The sequence below is a fragment of the Nomascus leucogenys genome, chromosome 1a (assembly GCF_006542625.1).
Source record: "Nomascus leucogenys isolate Asia chromosome 1a, Asia_NLE_v1, whole genome shotgun sequence".
Taxonomy (NCBI): Eukaryota; Metazoa; Chordata; class Mammalia; order Primates; family Hylobatidae; genus Nomascus; species Nomascus leucogenys.
The window spans coordinates 90847131-90868673 of NC_044381.1; the positions used below are offsets into that span (position 1 = coordinate 90847131).

General features: G+C 39.0%; 1 protein-coding gene and 1 non-coding gene across 3 annotated transcripts in view; one reads left to right on the top strand and one right to left on the bottom strand.

Moving 5' to 3' along the window:
• NUBPL (nucleotide binding protein like) overlaps window positions 1-21543 on the top strand; it is a 254576-nt gene that overhangs the window by 78187 nt on the left and 154846 nt on the right. The gene's annotated exons all lie outside the window — the stretch shown is intronic.
• LOC115836245 lies at window positions 6863-6969 on the bottom strand. Its single transcript, XR_004031209.1, has one exon. It is a non-coding gene; the product is annotated as a U6 spliceosomal RNA (small nuclear RNA).

Here is a 21543-nt window from a genome sequence, read left to right on the forward strand (position 1 = left end):
TATAGAACAATTTTGTATGAATTGAGATCCTGACAACATTGAGTCTTCTAATCTGTGACCTTTTCCTGCATTTTGTTAGAGCTTATTTAATTTCTTGGAGTAATGTTTTATAGTTTTTGGCATATAGGCCTTCTTTTGTTAGATATATCTTTTATGCAATTTATATTTTTTGATCATCTTGTAAATTGAGTTGTTATTTAAGTATTGCATTTCAAATTGTTTGTTGCTAGTGTACAGAAACATATACTACTGATTTTTGTACATTAACCTTGAATCCTGTGACTTTGCTAAATTTTAATAATCTAGTAGTTGTTTGGTAACTGTATTAGTATCTTGTGTGTACATTTATGTTGTCTGCAAATAAAACAGCTTAATTTCTTCCTTTTCAATCCATTCCTTAAATTTCATTTTCTGGTCTTCTTATTGCCTTTACTTACTGCCAGTATAATGTTGGACACAGGATTAGAGTAGACATCCTGGCCTTTATCCTGATTTTGGTGGGGAAGAACATTAAATATTTCGTTGCTATGAAAGATGATAGCTGTAGGATGCCATCTCTCAGGTTAGGAAATTCCTTCCTGTTTCCTTGTTTCCTTAAAATTTTTATTGTTAATCATAAATGTTGAATTTTTTCAAATGCTTTTCCCTCATCACTTATTGAAATGATCATATAATTTTTCTCCTTTATTCTTTTTAATTTGGTTATTCTGACTGATTTTCTGATGTTAATTTTTTCTTGATCATATTTTAATTACAATGAGTAATATTGTAATTATAGTTGTCCCTCAGTATCTGTGGGGGATTGGTTCCAGGAACTCTGTAGGTACCAAAATCCATGAAGGCTCAAGTCTCTTACATAAAGTGGTGAATGGGGTATTCGCATATAACCTACACACAGCCTCCCTTTAAATAATCTCTGTATTACTTATAATAACTAATACAGTGTAAATGCTGTGTAAATAGTATACTGAATTGTTTAGAGAATAATGACAAGATAAGTCTGTACATATTCAGTACAGATGTAACCATCCATTTTTTTCTGAATATTTTTGATCTGCAGTTGGTTGAATTCATGAATGTGGAACCCATGGATATGGTGGGCCAACTGTACTTTTACTACATTGCTGGATTGAATTTGCTAGTGCAGATATTTTGTTAGACTTTTGCATTAGTGTTTGTGAAGAATATTGGTTTGTAATTTATTTTTCTTGTAATATTTTTTTCAAGTGTTATATGAGAGTTAGCCTGGCCTCAAAAAGTAAGTTGGAAAGTACTTTCCTCTTCTGTTTTGTGAAATATCTTGTGTAAAAAATTTATTAGCTTTGGTTTAAATGTTGGTATTTGATGGAATTTATTAGTGAAACCCAGGCTTGGCATGCTTTGTTTTGTTTTGGGTTGGGAGAACATTTTTGACGACTAATTCTATTCAGATTTTGAATTTTATCTTGTTTTAATTATGTTAAATTGTGTTTTATAGGAATTTACTTCTTTTACTTTAATTGTATAATGTACACATATTTGTTCATAATATTTTCTTGTGTTTTTATATGGATATGGGATGTAGCAGTGTTCCTTATTTCTAATGTTAGTAATTTGTTTATTTTTCTCTTTTATTCTTGATTGTTCTTGCCAGATGTTTATAAACTTTACTTTTTTTTTCAAAAAACCAACTTTTCACCCTTAGACATTTTTCTATCGTATGTTTGTTTCTTATTTCATTGTTTCTGCTTTTGTCATTATTATTTCCTTCCTTTCATTTATATCAGGCTAATATACCCTTCTTTTTCTAGCTCTTAAGGTAGACAGTTAAATAATTGATTTAAATTTTTTTTAAATACAAGCAGCTAAGGCTATAAATTTATCTCTTAGGCGTTGCTTAAACTTTCACAATTCTGATACGTTGGTGTTTTCATTGTCATTCAGTTAAAAGTAGTTTCTAATTTCCTTCTTTTGCCTACAGATATTTTTGGTATGTTGTTTAATATCTGAACATTGGAAGATCTTCTTAATAACTTAATGGCATTGATTTCTAGTGTAATTTTGTTTTGGCTAGAGAATACACTCTGTAACATTTCAGTGTTAAAATGTTTTGAGATTTTCTTTTTGTGGACCAGCACCAGCATGTGATCCATCTTTGTGAATATTTCATATGCTTTTGGAATGACTGCATTTTTAAATTATTTTGGTTAATGTTCTGTAAATATGATTTAGGTCAGGTTGGTTGACAGAGTTGTTCAAATTTTTTTGTAACTTTACTGATTTGTTTGTCTAGTTACTGTATAAATTAATGAGAGAGGAGTGTTAACATCTCCAGGTATGATTGTATATTTGCCCATTTCTCCCTCTATTTCAATTTTTACTTAATATATTTTGGAGTTCTGTTATACTCTCATATGTTTTGAATTGTTATGTATTCGTGGTGAATTTGCCCTTTTGTTGTTATGAAATACTCCTCTATATCTCCGGTAAATTCCTCATATTGAAGTCTGCTTTATCTGATACTAATATAGCCACATTTGCTTTTTTTATGTATACAATTTAATGGAATTTTTAAATTATTTTACTTTTAACCTTCTATTTCATTATATTTAAAGTGAGTCTCTTGATTTCAACATTTAGTTGTATCTTACTATTTTATTGAGTTTGATAATCTTTGCCTTTTAATTGGAATGCTTAGTTTATTTACATTTAGTATAATTATTAATGGTTGGGTTTCAGTCTACCATTTTGATTTTTTCCTTATATGTTTCATTTGTTTTTTCTTTTTTCTTACGTTCTTTGAATAAATGAAATGTTTCTTGAATTCCATTTAAATTCTCCATTAGCTCCTTAGCTATCTATCCCTCTTGGTATTATTATTCTATGACTGCTTTAGGGATTATAATATGTTTTCTTATCACAGTCTTCTTAAAGAAAAGTTAATATTGTGCTATTTAATATGAAGTTAAGAATGCTGTGTCTCAGTCCATTTAGTGTTGCTATAAAGGAATACCTGAGGCTGGGTAATTTATAAAGAAAAGAGGTTTATTTGGCTCATGGTTCTACAGACTGTACAAGAAGCATGGCACCAACATCTGCTTCTGGTGAAGGTTTCAGGCTGCTCTATGGTGGAAGGCAGAGGAGAGCCAGTATATGCAGAGATCACATGACAAGAGAGAGGAAGCGAGGCGGGGAGGAGATGCTAGGTTTTTTTTTTTTTTTTTTTTGACAACGAGCTCTTGTAGAAACTAACAGAGTGAGAACTCTCATTACTATAAGGATGGCACCAAGCTGTTTATGAGGGATCCTCTTCCATGACCCAAGCACCTCCCACTAGATTCCACCTCCAACACTGGAGATACAATTTCATCATGAGGTTTGGAGAGACATCTATCCAAACTATAGCACCTTGTAACAATAGAGTACCATTCACCATCTCCTGTATTTTATTGTGATATATTTTAACTATAATCCATTATAAATCTCACATACAGTGCTATAAAACTTATTTAGTCATCTTTTAAGCTAGTTAATAAAACAATCTTTTTTATTTTGTGAGACAGGGTCTCACTCTGTCACTAGGCTGTAGCTCAGTGGCACAATCTAGGCTCACTGCAACTTCCGCCTCCTTGGTTCAAGCAATTCTCCTGCCTCAGCCTCCCGAGTAGCTGGGATTACAGGCCACCACCAGCTAATTTTTGTATTTTTAGTAGAGACGGGGTTTCACCATGTTGGCTAGGATGGTCTCAACCTCCTGACCTCGTGATCTGCCCGCCTCGGCTTCCCAGACTGCTAGGACTACAGGCGTGAGCCACCACGCCCGGCCACCAAAACAATTTTTTTATTTACTTACACACTTGCTATTTCAGTACTTTTCAATTTTTCTTTAGATCTGAGTTTAATCTGGTACTGTTTTTCTTTATCTTAAAAACCTTCCTTTAGTTTTTTTTTTTATGGTGTGGGTCTGCTGGTCATGAATTTTCTCAACTTTTATTTATTGGAAATGTCTTTATTTTTCCCTCCTTATTTTCACTGCATATAGAATTTTGAGTTGACATTTTAAATTCAAGTCTTAAATGATGTTCCACTGTCCTCTGGCCTTCAACTGCTACTACCATAGTAGTAGTTTCTTTAGTTGTTCTGTGAGTGAGATGTTTTTTTCTCTGGCAGTTTTCATAATTTCCTTGTTATCTTTGGGTCATTTTTCTTGCCTATCCCTTAAATATTGATGCTTTCCAGAATTACATCCATAGCTCAATAGCTAAGGGCATGGACTCTGAAGTCACATCTATCTGAATTTATTCCATTTTCAATATCTAATAGCTGTGTGACCTTGGGCAGAAACTTCTCTGAGCTTTTGTTTTCTCATCTGTAAATGGGGTTGATGGTAGTTACCTCATCATGGGGATTAAATGAGTAATTATGTGTCATATGCTTAGGAAACCTAGTGTCATGTACATGAGTTTTGTTATTATTTTATTTTATCTGGATATACTTTTTTTTTCACATTTTAACTTATCTTGAATTAAGATGCATTTTGCAATTGATGGCTTTTCAGCATTGCTTTATCCCTGTATTGAGGTGGGGTCCTTTCAGAGAGGTTTTGTATTGTTTCTGCAGTCACCTGGAATGCTTTAACTTGAGGCACTTTCAATTTAATTATCTGTTGGAAGTTTTGGGGACCACTCTGGTGGTATGAATACAGATTGGAAAGCTGCGTGTATACCAACTGGTGGTTCCTGTTGTTGAGGAGGTGTTTTCTCCCCTCTGCCATGGCCCAAGTTGAGAGATTTCTTTCGAAATTGTGGATTTATATATTATTTATCTTTGGTTTAAGATGATGTAGTCCTTTGGGATCCTAGGTTTTTGTAGGATTCTCCTATTAGACCCCAATTTATCTTAGGTGTTTTTTTCGTTTAGTGCTACACAAAATAATGATGCATCTTATAATTAGTGGTGTATTAGATTTGTTGATGTTATAATAGGTATCAACATTGTTACCAGCATTATCCCTGAGACACCTCTTCTGTCATGGCTTGAATTAATATTGATTATAGTGAGGGACAGTAATGAATTGAGGACTTCTCTTTGGTTAACATTCATATTTGGAGGTGTGCGATTTAGTGGGAGGAAAAGGAGTTAGTAAACAGGAAAAGAAGTAGTTCAAAAGGTAGGAAAAATCTAAGGATACTAATGTCATGAAGCTTAAAGGTTTGGGGCAATGATTTTCCAACATATCTGTATATTAGAATCATCTAGGGATTTTAAACAATTTTCAAATTTCAGCTCACACCTCAGACCAATTAAATTAGAAATCCTGGGCATGTGACCCAGGCATTATCACTTTCGGAACTGTCCACCTGATTCCAGTCTGTGGACAAGTTTGGGAATCACTGGTGTGGAGAGTTTTAAGAATGATAGGTCAGGGAGAATAAGGATTGAGATAGGGCAAGGGAATAATAGATGTTAGGTGGAAATTTGTAAACCTTAACTAGAACAGGGAGTTAAAAAAGATTATAGGGATTTAAGAATACATTTGTAACAATACTATGTAGGTAGAGGTGTATTCTACCTACATAGAGAGTATTGTATTCTAAAATAGGCCATTCAAGAATTTGGAGGCTGGGTGAGGGAAAGGAAAGGAAAATAGGATGGTAGCTTAAGGAGGAATGGTATATCAAATTAAAGCCTTTTTTATTTCTTAAAGAGGACAGCCATACCTTTTACAAGGTAAAAGGATTCAGTGAAGAGGCAGTGAAAATTATAGAAAATGAGAGGATTGTTTTAAAAAATTATGAAAAGGCAAAAGGGAATAGGATTAAAGGTCAGAGAGGTAAGTTATTTTTGACAAAGAAGTTCTTCCAAATTTGTGTTTGGAATAGAAAAAAAGGGCAGATAAAGTAATCCCATCCTACCTGACACTAAAAAGAGGTTAACAAAAGGTATTCTTCCCAGTAGATGGGAAAAGATGGTGCATTTATTCAATAGAGCAGTGATGCACAGTTTTTAGTGTTCATGAAAATTACATGGAGAACTGATTTAAAATTCAAATTTATAGGCTTTCTATTCCACTCTCCCACTTGAAGATTTTTATTCAGTAGGTCCCAGGTATGGCCAAGGAATTCACATTTTAATTAGATTATTCCAGGTGACTGTAATGCTGGTGGGTCTAAAATCAGGCATAGGCATACAATGATACAGAGGCGGTTCTTTTTAACTGCTTTTAGAGGAATTAAAAAAAAGAGAGATGAGGAGATGAATGATAGGACCCCTGTGTAGCAGCAAAGGCCTACTGGATGCTGAATATCAAAATTTTTACTTTTGCCAAGTTTTTATGACTGTTTTCAGTAACTCTTTGAAGCCCACAAGGTGACATGGGTAAACCTTTTGTTAGATCTAGGATTAGTAACTGGTATGGCAGAAAGTCCAAAGGAGAAAAATATCCAGGGAATTAATGAGTGGAACACTGAAGTCCTGGTTTCAAGAAGGACAGGTAGTCAAGAGGGATCAGGAGACGGGGTAAAATTGGAGAGATCAAATATGAAAACCACCTGGAATGAGGAAGAAGCAATTCAGTAGCTGGTGGAAGAAAAGGTGTGAAAAGTGATGGATAAATAAATTGGTTGTGTTCAGAGAAGGAAGGATATTAGAAAACTTAGGCTTTTCTAAAAAATAAAAGAATTTGGAAATGAGGTTATGTGAGGAAAATCAGGTCTCTAGTAAAGCAATAAAAATGTCAAGGATCAAGGTATCACACATTGGGAGCAGGGTTGCCAGGTAATATGTAGGATGCCCAGTTAAGTTTGAGCATCAGACACACAATGAATAATTTGGGATCTGCCTTTTCTCCATATCCTCGCCAGCGTTTGCTATTGCTTTTCATAAAAACATGGAATGCTTCACAAATTTATGTGTCATCCTTGTGCAGGGGCCATGCTAATTTTCCCTGTATCATTTCAATTTTAGTATATGTGCTGCTGAAGTGAGCACTTGGGATCTGCCCATACTAAAATATTATTCAGTATGGCTGGGCACTGTGGCTCACACCTGTAATCCCAGTGCTTTGGAAGACCAAGGTAGGAAGATCACTTGAGGCCAAGAGTTTGAGACCGACATGTGCAACATCGCAAGACTCTATCTCTACAAAAAATAAAAAACTGCTGGGTATGGTTGCATGTACCTGTAGTCTTGCTGTTTGGGAGGCTGAGATGGGAGGACTGGTTGAGCCTAGGAATTTGAGATTGAAGTGAGTGGTGATCATGCTGCTGCATGCCAGCCTGGGCAACAGAGTGATACCCTGTTTCAAAAAAAAAAAATCCATTGTGTATCTCATATTCAGGCATAAATGACTTTGAGTTTCCTGTATAACTGTGTTTGAACTGTGTGAGTACACTTATATGAGGATTTTTTTCAGTTAACCACGTTGGAAAATTTTTTGCACATTTGGAACAACTTGAAAAAACTTGCAGATGAACCATGTATCTTAGAAATATCAAAAAATTAATAAAACATTACATATGTCATGAATGCATAAAATATATGTTGATACTAGTGTATTTTATCATGTACTACCTAAAGTATACACAAATCTATTATAAAAGTTAAAATTTATCAAAACTTATGCATACAAAATTTACAGACTATGCATGGTACCATTAGCAGTCAAGAGAAATGTAAACAAATGTACAGATGTAGTACTAAGATATAACTGCATAAAATTCACTGTACTACATACTGTACTGCTGTGATAATTTTGTTAGCTACCTCCTGTTGCTGTTGTGGTGAACTCAAGTGTTGTGAGTATCCACTTAAAATGCTGTGTGCTAATGATCTCTGCGTGAGCAGTTCATTTCTCCAATCAATTATTACAGTCAAAAGTTATATCTTACAGTTTTCACGTATTTTTCATTGTGTTTAACATAATACCATGAACCTTGAATAACACCATAGGACCATGTAAAGTGCCACTAGTGATGCTGGAAGGCTCTGAAGAAGTAGAGGAAAATCACAACATTAAAAAAAAAAAAGGTTGAATTGCTTGATATGTACCATAGAATGAAATCTGCAGCTGCAGTTGCTTGCCATTTCAAGATAAATGAATCCAACCTAAGGACCATTGTGAGAAAAGATAAGAAAATTTGTGAAGTTGTTGCTGCAGCTACGTTATCAGACATGAAAACCTTGCACGTTTTGCCAAATTCCTTTTTACTTTGTGTTGAAAATGCAGCTTATATATGAGTGCAGGATTGCTACAGTAAAGCATGCCTGTAGACTCTAATATTATTCAAGAAAAAAATGAGGTCATTATATAACAACTTAAAGCAAAAGACAGCTGAAGAATCTGAAGGTGGAGAATTTAATGCCAGTAAAGGATGGTTTGATAATTTTAGGAAGAGGTTTCCCTTAAAAAAAAAAATCAGTGTAACAGGAGAGGCAGTTTCTGCCAGCCAAGAGGCAGCAGATAAGTTTGTGGACATCATTAAGAAAATCATTGGGCCGGGCGCAGTGGTTCACGCCTGTAATCCCAGCACTTTGGCAGGCCGAAGTGGGCAGATCATGAAGTCAGGAGTTTGAGACCAGCCTGGCCAACATAGTGAAACCCCGTCTCTACTAAAAATACAAAAAGTTAGCCAGGTGTGGTGGTGGGCGCCTGTAATCCCAGCTACTCGGGAGGCTGAGGCAGGAGAATCGCTTGAACCTAGAAGGCTGAGGAGGTTGCAGTGAGCTGAGATTGCACCATTGCACTCCAGCCCGGGCAACAGTGTGAGACTCCATCTCAAAGAAAAAAAAAAGAAAAAAAAAAAAAAAAAGAAAGTCATTGAGGAGAAAGGCTATCTGCCTAAACAGGTCTTTTTTTTTTTTTTTTTTTTTTTTTTAAACTTTTAGGTTCAGGGGTTCAGATACGGGTTTGTTATATAGGTTAACTCATTTCAGGGGGGTTTGTTGTACAGATTATTTCATCACCCAGGTACTAAGCCTAGTACCCAATAATTATTTTTCTTTTCCTCTCCCTCCTCCTGCCCTCCACCCTCAAGTAGGCCCCAGTGTCTGTTGTTCCCCTCTTTGTGTCCATGTGTTCTCATCATTTAGCTCCTACTTGTAAGTGAAAACATGTGGTATTTGGTTTTCTGTTCTGGCATTAGGTTGCTAAGGATAGTGGCCTACAGCTCCATCCATGTTCCTGGAAGAGACCTGATCTCATTTTTTTAATGGCTGCATTGTATTCCATGGTGTATATGTACCATCTTTTCTTTATTCAGTCTACCATTGATAGGCATTTAGGTTGATTCTGTGCCTTTGCTATTGTGAGTAGTGCTGCAGGGAACATACATGTGCGTGTGTCTTTATGGTGGAATGATTTATATTCCTTAGGGTATATACCCAGTAATGGGATTGTTGGGTTGAATGGTAGTTTTATTTAGCTCTTTGAAGAATCACGACACTGCTTTCCACAATGGTTGAGCTAATTTACACTCCCATCAACAGTGTATAATAAGTGTTCCCTTTTCTCCCCAACCTTGCCAGCATCAGTTATTTTTTGACATTTTAATAACAGCCATTCTGACTGGTGTGAGATACTGTCTCATTGTGGTTTTGATTTGCATTTCTCTAATGATCAGTGATGTTGAGCTTTTATTCATATGCTTGTTGGCTACACATATGTCTTCTTTTGATAAGTGTCTGTTCATGTCCTTTCCCCACTTTTTAATGGAGTTTTTTTTTGTTGTAAATTTGTTTAAGTTCCTTACAGATGCTGGATATTAGACCTTTGTCAGATGCATAGTTTGTGAATATTTTCTCTCATTCTGTAGGTTGTCTGTCTACTCTGTTGATAGTTTCTTTTGCTGTGCAGAAGCTTTTAAGTTTAATTAGATCCACCTGTCAATTTTTGCATTTGTTGCGATTGCTGTTGACATCTTCGTCATGAAATCTTTGCCATTCCTATGTCCAGGATGGTATTGCCTAGGTTATCTTCCAGGGTTTTGATAGTTTTGGGTTTCACATTTAAGTCTTTAATCCATCTTGAGTTGATTTTTACATATCATATAAGGAAGGGGTCCAGTCTGAATCTTCTGCATATGGCTAGCCAGTTACCCCAGCACCACTTATTGAATAGGAAGTCCTTTCCTCATTTTTTTTTTGTCAGCATTGTTAAAGATCAGATAGTTGTAGGTGTGTGGCCTTATTTCTGGGCTCTCTATTCTGTTTCATTGGTCTATGTGTCTATTTTTGTACCAGTGCCATGCTTTGAACAGGTTTTTAAGGCAGGTGGAATTGACTCATTCTGGAAAAAAAAAATGCCACAGAGGACATTTATTAGAAAGAGAAGTGAGCACCAGGATTTAAGACAGGAAGGGATAGGCTAACCCTATTATTTTGTGCCAGTGCAATTAGGTTTATGATCAGGGCTGCCCTTATCTATAAAGCTGCTAACCTCTGAGCCTCAAAGGGAAAAGATAAACACCAGCTGCCAGTCTTTGGGTTGGACAACAATAAAATTTAGTGATAACCCCTTTTCTGGATTGGGTCCACTGATGTGTTTTCCTTGAAGTCAGGAAGTACCTTACAAATAAGGGACTGCCTTTCAAATTCTTTCGATATTGGACAATGCCCCTGGCCACCCAGAACCGTATGAGTTCAACATGAAAGGTGCTGAAGTGGTCTTGCCCTCAAACACAACATCTTTAATGTATCCTCTAGATCAGGGGGTTGTGAGGACCTTTAAGGCTCATTATGCAGGATACTCTATGGAAAGGATTGTCAGTGCTATGGAAGAGAACCCTGGTAGAGAAAAAATCATGAAAAAGCTGTTAAAGCTATCAAGCCCAAAAGAAATTACCGCTGGAGAAAAACTGTGTCCAAATGTTGTTCATGACTTCACAGAATTTATGACAGAGTCAATCAGGAAAATCATGAAAGAGATTGTGGATATGGCATAAAAGATGAGGGATGAAGGGTTTCAAGATATGAACCTCAGAGAAATTCAAGACCTTGTAGACACCACACCAGAGGAATTAACAGGAGACAACTTGTTGGAGATGAGTGCTTCTGAACCAGTGCCAGATGATGAGGAAGAATGAGTAGAAGAAACTGTGCCAGAAAACAAATTGACATTAGACAACACGACATAAGGGTTTTGATTATTCAAGACTGCTTTTGGCTTTTATGACATGGACACTTCTATGATGCGGGCACTGAAACTAAAGCAAACAGAGGAAGAAGGATTGGTACCATATAGAAACATCTTTAGAGAAAAAAAAGTCAGACAGAAATTACGATGTATTTCCATACACTAATACTGAGCCCCCTAAGTACTTCTCATGGGAAGAGCCAAAGAAGTTTGTCACTGCCACCCCTAAGACAGCAAGACCAGTCCCACCTCTTCCTCCTTTTCCTCAGCCTACTCAATGTGAAGATCACGAGGATGAAGACTTTTCTGGTGATCCACTTCCACTTAATGAATGGTAAATATATTTTCTCTTCCTTAATAACATTTTCTTTTCTCTAGCTTACTTTATTGTAAGAATACAGAATATACTATAACACAAAATATGTGGTAATGACTGACTATGCTATTGTTAAGGCTTCTGATCAACAGCAGGGTATTAGTAAAGGTTTTTGGTAGTCAAAAGTTATATGCTATTTTTGACTGTGAGGGGATCAGTATTTCTAAGCTCTGTGTTGTTCAAGGGTCAATTGTACTATTATTTGATAAATCTGGCAACCCTAGATGGAAGTGATGTTTTGTAAAAAACACAGGAAGGTGGGTAAGAGTCAGGTTGGGAGAAGGCAAACATAATGATGCAGTGGAGCTGAATTGCTTGAGAATAAGGGTTTGAGGTAATACTAAGGGAATATATTTAGCCCGGAGTGGCAGGCTCGTGAGTAGTAGAAATGAGGCGAACATTAGAGTAGGAGGTGGGGTGAAGAATTATACCAGGATGGGGCAGTCTTTCCAGAATTGTTCCTTGTAATTTCATGAAGGAAGATGGTTTGTCAATGCCTTTACCCACCTCTGCACCTTCTTCTGAAGGATAACTTAGTTTTCAGGATACATGAAGTCTCTTGGTATCAACTGGCCACTGTTCGGTAATCTGCATAATTTCACCATATGTCCTCATAACCTCATCTGCTAGAAGGAAGGGAAAAGATTGATGAATAAATATGGTATATGTTCATGAATGCATTTTGTGATGCCTTGGGAAAAAAGCATGTCAGGATATATATATTTTTTAAAGTTAAACTTTAGGATCTATTAGGAAAAATAGGCAGATATATGCTAGGATGTTATTTTGAGTATTAGATTTATCAGTATGTATTCCTTTTTATTCTCCTGATATTTGAAACAATTTCCTTTTATTTTCTGTTTTGACTTTAATAATTATAGGCGTAAACATCTAATACATTTCACTCAATGAATAACTGATAATTTTAAATTTTTCTAGTATTTGTTAAGATTCCTGATTAGTATTTTTTTCCTACTGAATTGTGCTCCTGAACATAGATATAATTAGTTTAATGCAAATGAGAAAAGTCTTTTCTTAGAATCTTTGTGTTTTAAAATATGTGATATTGAAAAAACGAATTTTAGTTATTAGAAAAAGAGCCACAGAAAGAAAAACTTCAAAGGCTAGGGTGATGTCAGCACCTGCTGTGGTCATAGTGTAAACCCTGGAGACCAGGGATTTTGGCAGCAGTTTTAGTGCTTTTAGTTCAATCTTCAGTATCCCCAAATGTGAAGCAGATGCCAGTTTTCTTCTCTAGGCTTCTGATAATGGCATATAATGAGTTGGTTGTTTCCTAGCAACTAAAGAAGCAGTTTCACTTTAGCTGATCCTGCAATAGAAATGAGACATTTTCCCTTGATAGTTGGTATTAGTGATTTCCCTGACAATGGAATTTCACTTTTGAATAAGGAATATTCTCAGCTTTTGGTTTCCTAAAGAATTTTGATTCTGAGTTGGGCTAAGCTCTGCTTAATCCTGTATAAAATGAAAAAAAAAATTGAGCCTCCTAAGTACCTCTCATGGGAAGAGCCAAAGGAGTTTGATACATAGTTTCTTAAATGGCAAGTGATTATACAAGAAGCTGTAATAGGTGTATTTTCTCAGTGTTTAACAGAATAATTAATGACCACATTCTTTTTTTTTTCCCTGCTTAATATTTGCAGCAGTAGAGGTTTCTTAGGTAATGGCCAATGTATTGTGGAAATAAATATTGTAAGTTTTTATTACAAGTGCCATTTTGATATAAAGTCAGTATAATGAAAACATATTTTAAAATCTATAACCCATTTGATTTCAAACAGTATTCTATATCAGAAATTATTATTATACCCAATGATTTTAAAGGCTCTTAAAATAGTTCACTTTAAGGTGAATTGTGAAACAATTCAGTGTTTAAATATTAGTAGTTGTAAGGCATCCATAATTAACTGAATCAGATATAAATCCTTCTAATTTGATGGTAGTAATAGATCTGGATATATTCAGCCTCTTAAGATATATGGAGGCATGAGAAAAATACTTCAGATGACCTTCTTTGTAGTCATTCATAGTTTAAATAGTTTCTAAGGAAATGATCCATTTTTCTTCCTTTGACATTATGAAACTAATATAAGTTACTATCCTCATCCACCTCATCCAAATTTATGGTATGATATATTAAGTTATGCCTGAGTGTCAGAGAGATAAAATATTAAATGATGTTCTTAAGATAATTAAGTTAGGCATATCTAAATATACCAAAGAAATTTATTACCTTGCATGGAAAAGGTTCATAGACTATGCATTCACTACAGGTGAAGTCACTGAATATTGTTATTGTCAGTTTGGGGCATGTGACCTTATTAATTTCTTTTTATGATTTTTGCATCATCAGGTACTCTAGCAGGCCTCATATTTTAAAAATACTTTAAACATTAAGGAATGAGGAACACTAATTAATTCAGTTGGACAGGGTGGCAGCCTTTTAGGCATCTAAGACAAAATTAAAAAAAACAAAACAAAAAACCTTTAAACATGAGGTAGACTTTCTTTTTTTTTTTTTCAGACAGAGTCTCGCTCTGTTGCCCAGGCTGGAGTGCAGTGTGGCGCAATCTGGGCTCACTGTAAGCTCCGCCTCCTGGGTTCAAGCAATTCTCCTGCCTCAGCCTCCCGAGTAGCTGAGACTACAGGCACGCACCACCATGCCTGGCTAATTTTTGTATTTTTAGTAGAGATGGCATTTCGCCATGTTGGTCAGGCTGGTCTTGAACGCCTCGGCCTCCCAAAGTGCTGGGATTACAGGCATGAGCCACTGTGCCCGGCCCATAATGATTTAAATATCTTTTAAAAATATTTTTTGTTTAGGGTAAGCCTATATGTCTGTAGAAACAAATATATTAGACTTTTATAGTTAGTTTATTTTGGTAGCATCTAAATGTGGTGTATTACCTGAATGCAGAAAGCATCAAATTAAATAGGTTGAATTGATATATTATCCCTAGACAATGATATTTTACTAAAAATAGCTACCTATTATTAGGTATTTACTATCTGCTAAGCCTTATACTGTTTATCTGCATTCACATTTAAATCACACAATTCTGTATAATGTACTATTACTATTATTATTATTTTTACCAGTGATGAAACTGAGGCACAATGAGGTTAAATAACTTGGGCAGGGTCCTACTTGTAATCTCTCTGATTTTCTTGGCTCAGCTTTTAACTAAACTGTACAACGGAAGTTTTAAAAGTTTTAAGTTTTTGCTTGAAAGATTGAAAACACTCTTTTTAATGTCATCCCTGAAATGCTAATTGACAGAATATTAAGAGTATTCCTTTGTTTCCCAAGTTCTCATTCAGCTACAAGTTTTGTATTTTATACATTGTATTTTTAAGACATTTCTGAGTGAATGTATCTGTAAATATCTTCACTCTGAAATATATTTTGTTGAAGTTTATATGGAGACCTGTTATAAAGTCTTTTTAGTAGTGTTTGGCAATGAGAAGTTTGATACTCTTCTATGTTGTGATGTCAATAACTGCAATAATAGAATTCATTTATTAAGTATAGTAACTGTAGGATTAGATTTTAAATGTTCTTGCCATAAAAAAATTTAAAATGTTAAGTATGTGAGGTGATGAATATGTTAGTTGCTTGATTTCATCATTCTGCAATGTCAGCATCTATCCAAACATCACATTGCACCACATAAATATACTGTGCAGTTATTCTTTGTCAATTAAAATAAGATAAAACTTAAAAATTGAATTAAAATTGTTATATAGTATTCATTATTTGGGCTTAATTACATTTCACTGAGGTACAGTGGCATTTCCCAGTTACCTGGAACAAGCTATTATTCAGTAAAGGGAAATACGTTTCTGTCCAGTGACACAGTAAATGTCTATATTATCCAGATTAAAACCCAACAGTGCTTTTCTTAGTGGTTAATTGTTGATACTTCTACACTGTTAAGAGGGATTTGTGGAAGCAGATGGCCATTAGTAGTTCAGTAGACTAGTTACTATTCAGTAATAGTGAGAGGTGACAGTGTGCTGGCAGCCCTCACTCGCTCTTGGCGCCTTCTCGGCCTCAGCGCCCACTCTGGCCACGCTTGAGGAGCCCTTCAGCCCACTGCTGCACTGTGGGAGCCCCTCTCTGGGCTGGCCAAGGCTGGATCTGGCTCCCTCTGCTTGCAGGGAGGTGCGGAGGGAGAAGTGTGGGTGGGAACCGAGGTTGCGTGCGGCCCTCGCAGGCCAGTGCGAGTTCCCGGTGGGCACAGGCTCGGCGGGCCCTGCACTCGGAGTGGCCGGCCAGCGCCACTGGCCCCGGGCAGTGAGGGGCTTAGCACCCAGGCCAGCAGCTGTGGAGGGTGTGCTGGGTCCCCCAGCACTGCCGGCCTGCCTGCGCCACAGTTGAATTCTCGCCGGGCTTCAGCTGCCCCTCCGTGGGGCAGGGCTCAGGACCTGCAGCCTGCCATGCCCGAGCCCCCTCCCCACCACCACCGTGGGCTCCCGCACGGCCCGAGCCTCCCCGACGGGCACTGCCCCCTGCTCCAGGGCTCCTGGTCCCATCTACCGCCCAAGGGCTGAGGAGTGCGGGTGCGCAGTGCGGGACTGGTGGGCAGCTCCACCCACGGCCCCGGCACAGGATCCACTAGACCAAGCCAGCTGGGCTCCTGAGCCGGGTGGGGACTTGGAGAACTTTTATGTCTAGCTGGAGGATTGTATGTGCACCAGTCAGCACTCTGTGTCTAGCTCGGGGTTTGTGGTTGCACCAATCAGCACTCTGTATCTAGCTAATCTGGAGGGGACTTGGAGAACTTTTATGTCTAGCTAGAGGATTGTAAATGCACCAATCAGCACTCTGTGTCTAGCTCAGGGATTGTAAATGCACCAATCAGCACCCTGTCAAAACAGACCAATCAGCTGTCTGTAAAATGGACCAATCAGCAGGATATGGGAGGGGTCAGATAAGGGAATAAAAGCAGGCTGCCTGAGCCAGCAGTGGCAACCCACTTGGGTCCCCTTCCACATGTGGAAGCTTTGTTCTTTCGCTCTTTGCAATAAATCTTGCTGCTCCTCACTCTTTGGGTCTGCGCCACCTTTATGAGCTGTAACAGTCACTGTGAAGGTCTGCAGCTTCACTCCTGAAGCTAGCGAGACCATGAACCCACTGGAAGGAACGAACAATTCCAGATGTGCCGCCTTTAAGAGCTGTAACACTCACCGTGAAGGTCTGCAGCTTCACTCCTGAAGTCAGCGAGACCACGAACCCACCAGTAAGAAGAAACTCCAGACACACCATCTTTAAGAACTGTAACACTCACCGCGAGGGTCCGCAGCTTCATTCTTGAAGTCAGTGAGACTAAGAACCCACCAATTCCAGACACAATAGTTTCACCTAATGTCAAGTATTGGATTCTTTTCAAATCATTTTTATTCCCTGTGAACAAATAGATTTAGAGAGAACCCTTTGCAATATGTGAAGAGTTTAGGTCAAATAATGGTGTTAAAGAGCATAGTCCCCATGAGACTGCCCGCACTTTTGACATTGACTGCAAGTGTAGGGGTTCCCAAGATCACCCTTAGGTTCAATAATTTCTTAGAAGGACTCAAATAACTCACTGAAAGATGTTATACTCACACTTACAGTTTATTACAGGAAAAGAGTACATATTAAAATCAGCCAAGGGAAGAAGTGCATAACGTGAAGTCTGGGGAGTTATCAAATGCAGAGCTTCTGTTGTCTTTTCCCCTCAGAATCAATCTGTTAGTCTCCTGGCATTGATGTATGACAATACAGGTGTAGCACTGCCAACCAGGGAAGCTCATGTGAGCCTTGATATTCAGAGTTTTAATTGGGCCTCTGTGATAGGGGCATGATTGATTTTCCATATGGCTGATCTCATTCTTTTGTCTCCTGTCCCTCCAGGCATGACCCAAAGCCCCCATTCTAAATCCCATTATTACTACATGGCTAGCTCAAGGCCCATGAGCAGAGACCTTAGAGATTACATCCTAGAAGCTGAGGTCAAAGACAAATTATCTTGGGGCCTTTTGGGGCAAGGTTAAATTCTTTACAGAAATAATGTGAATAATACTGGTTTCCAAAATGAATGTGTGTATAAAGCTGAATTTGGATATTAACCTAGTAGGTATGACATATTGCTACTGAAATTTTCTAGTAATTAAAACTCAGAATTCCTTGAAAGCACAATTGATTTTGACTATAATATTCTCCAGCCAGAGAGGCTACTAGGATGGTTTTTTAAAAAATACTTTGAGGTCTACTAATTCTATTATACCCCACATTCCTGTCACTCTTGGCAAGTGCCCAAATATAAGCCTCTCTGGTCATTAAAAAGAAAAGTTTTTCATCTTTGTGCTGTTTAGGACTTCCTTTCTCCTAAACCTAAATATTTCTTCCTTTTCTTCCCCAATTTTTGTTTGGTGCTTCTGGTGCCCAATTTTGTATTACATAAATTCTCGTTAATATCTTTAACTAAAAACTGTGATTCCCTGCAGACAATGCTTTTAATGAAGTCTTAAGTAGAGCTTGTTTTTTGACTCACTGTCTACTAGAGATTTAGGGTAAGATTTGGCATATTCCTTATTTGCTAGGGCAGCTTCTACCCCAATACTTATATTCTTATATTCTTTTTGCAGGAGGAGAAGTTTATTAAAAAGCTTTAGAGCAGGAGGAAAGAAAGAAAAGTGCATTTGGAAGAGATCCAAGTGAGCAACTTGAAGAATAAGTGCCCTGTTTAACCATGATCCTAAGACTTTATAAACTGGCATCTTGTGCCCCTTTCTCGTGATTCTTCCCTTAGGGTGGGCTGCCTGCATGCACAGTGCCCTTCTTACCCTTGGGAATTGAGCACACACAGTGTGTTTGGAAAATTGTACACATGCCCATCTGAGGCTTTCTTTCCTTTTCTGGTGGAGTGCCCCAGTAAGGTCATACTCCACCATTTTGCCTCTTAATGTGTGTATTAGTCTGTTTTCACACTGCTGATAAAGACATACCTGAGACTGGGAAGAAACTTACAGATCCACATGCCTGGGGAGGCCTCACAATCATGGCAGAAGGCAAGGAGGAGCAAGTCACCTCTTACATGGATGGCCGCAGACAAAGAGAGAGCTTGTGCAGGGAAACTCCCAATTTTAAAACCATCAGCTCTTGTGAGACTTATTCACTATCTTGAGAACAGCATGGGAAAGACCCACCCTCATGATTCAGTTATCTCCCACTGGGTCTCTCCCACAACACATGGGAATTATGGGAGCTACAAGATGAGATTTGGGTGGGGACACAGAGCCAAACCATATCAATGTGCATGCCTGGGCTCAATCGCCCAATACCTGAGATTTTATTGGAAGCCTTTTTTGCTTCTCCTTGGTGCCTGAATTTAATTAACACTTTAAAAGCTGTGAATCAACAGGAGATTGTCTTTGCCTGGCACAACTGCTGAATTATCATTTTTAGAGAGGCAATATGATAATTGTCCAGCCACCACCTGACATTCCTAGTGGGTCGGGGAGAAGAGCCCTCTCCTGCCCCACTCATGCCCATCTAACTACCTGTAACATTTCCCTCCTCAAGAGCCCAAGACCCCAAATCTTTGAGGAAAAATGGATGAAGGTCAGTCTTCTGTAACTGCTTTCTGCTGACAGAGGGGTGGTGTTGGTTCTGTGAGTATTGGCCTCTTGCTAGCTCTCAGGTCAGGAGGGTGACTCTTTGGGTGGTAAAAGCAGTATCTAGCCAGGTCCAAGGGAGACAGGGCAGGATTTTGCCTTCTTCCTGTCCCACTGATGGACATTCTAGGGGTCCCCTTTAGAAGCCTGCCTCTTGGGTATTGAGAGAATAGTATATCTCACTGAGGATTTTTATACTTATATTCTTTCTGATAGTCATAGTTACTAAAAGTATAATTGGCCAGGCATGGTGGTCCACGCCTGTAATCCCAGCACATTGGGAGGCCAAGGTGGGCAGATCACCTGAGGTCAGGAGTTTGAGACCAGCCTGAGCAACATGGAGAAACCCCATCTCTACTAAAAATACAAAATTAGCCGGGCATGGTGGTGCATGCCTGTAATCCCAGCTACTTGGGAGGCTGAGACAGGGGAGTCGCTTGAACCCAGGAGGCGGAGGTTGCTGTGAGCTGAGATCGTGCCATTGCACTCCAGCTCTAGGGAACAAGAGCAAAACTCCATCTTAAAAAAAAAAAAAAAGTATAATCCTTCTCTCATTCTCTTCTCATTCTCTTCTCTGGACACTTTTTTTCTCACTTGTTAAAGATGTTGGCACTTCCTATTCCCTCTAGTTCTACCCACCATCTTGGATAACTTCAGAGTTCACATAGACAATAAACTTTAACATCCCAGTGTGTCCGGAATTGGTGGGTTCTTGGTCTCGCTGACTTCAATAATGAAGCCGCGGACCCTTGCGGTGAGTGTTACAGTTCTTAAAGATGATGTGTCTGGAGTTTGTTCCTTCAGATGTTCAGATGTTTCCGGAGTTTCTTCCTTCTGGTGGGTTTGTGGTCTCGCTGACTTCAGGAGTGAAGCTGCAGACCTTCGTGATGAGTGTTACAGCTCTTAAAGGAGGTGTGTCTGGAGTTGTTCGTTCCTTTCGGTGGGTTCGTGGTCTCGCTGGCCTCAGGAGTGAAGCTGCAGACCTTCGCGGTGAGTATTACAGTTCATAAAGGTGGTGCATCCAGAGTTGTTCGTTCCTCTCATCCGGAGTTGTTCGTCCCTCCCAGTGGGTTCGTGATCTCACTGCCTTCAGGAGTGAAGCTGCAGACCTTCATTGTGAGTGTTACAGCTCATAAAGGCGGTGTGGACCCAAAGAGTGAGCATCAGCAAGATTTATTGCAAAAAGGAAAGAACAAAGCTTCCACAGCATGGAAGGGGAACCGAGCAGGTTGCCGGCTGCTGGCTGGGGTGGCCTGCTTTTAATCCCTTATCTAGCCCCTCCCACATCCTACTGATTGGTCCATTTTACAGAGAGCTGATTGGTCCATTTTACAGAGAGCTGATTGGTCCGTTTTGACAGAGTGCTGATTGGTGTATTTACGAACCTTTAGCTAGATGCAGAGTGCTGATTGGTGCATTTACAATCCTTTAGCAAGACACAAAAGTTCTTCAAGTCTGCTACCCAATTAGCTAGACACAGAGTGCTGATTGTTGCATTTACAAACCTTTAGCTAGACACAGAGTGCTGACTGGTGCATTTACAAACCTTTAGCTAGACACAGAGTGCTGGTTGGTGCATTTACAAACCTTTAGCTAGACAGAAAAATTCTCCAGGTCCCTACCTGACCCAGAAGCCCAGATGGCTTCACCTCTCAATGGCAGTCACCGTGGGACTTTGCCGCACCTAGCCTGGGCACTCTGGCAGTCCAGAAGGAGCTCATCCCCTGATCAAGCCCAGCAGGTGCTGGCTGGCCATGCCCAGTGCAGGGCCTGCCGAGCCCATGCCCACCTGGAACCAGCTCTGGCCCATGAGTGCCGTGTGCAGCCCCAGCTCCCACCCGTGCCTCTCCCTCCATACCTCCCCAAGAGCAGAGGGAGTCAGCTCTGGTCTTGGCCAGCCCCAGGTAGGGGCCCCCATAACACACTGGCAGGCTGAAGGGCTCCTCAAGCACAGCCAGAGCAGACACTGAGGCCGAGGAGATGCTGAGAGCGAGCAAGGGCTGCTAGCATGTTGTCACCTCTCAATCCCCCCTCTAAACAGGACACCCCAACTGCTGTTGGCAATTTGGCCGATGACTGCTCTAGCTACTTCCTGCTGGATGGGGTGAAGAAGGGGCCCTGCAGTTGTAGTGTCCTCCAGAGGGGAGCTCTTTAGGCCAGTGGAAGGGCCAGCACGTCGGTCCAGGGGTCCTCGGTAGAAGTTGTTAGTTGAGCTCATTTGGGGTTCCATTTGTAAGACCATCAATTGAGCTTGATGGCCTCAATTCTAGAGGAAACAAATTTGACAAGAAGGTTAAAAATACAGGGTCCAAAGGCGAGTAGCAGCAAGATGGCTACCATGGGACCTAGAAAGGGGAGAAGCCATGTTGCCCAACTC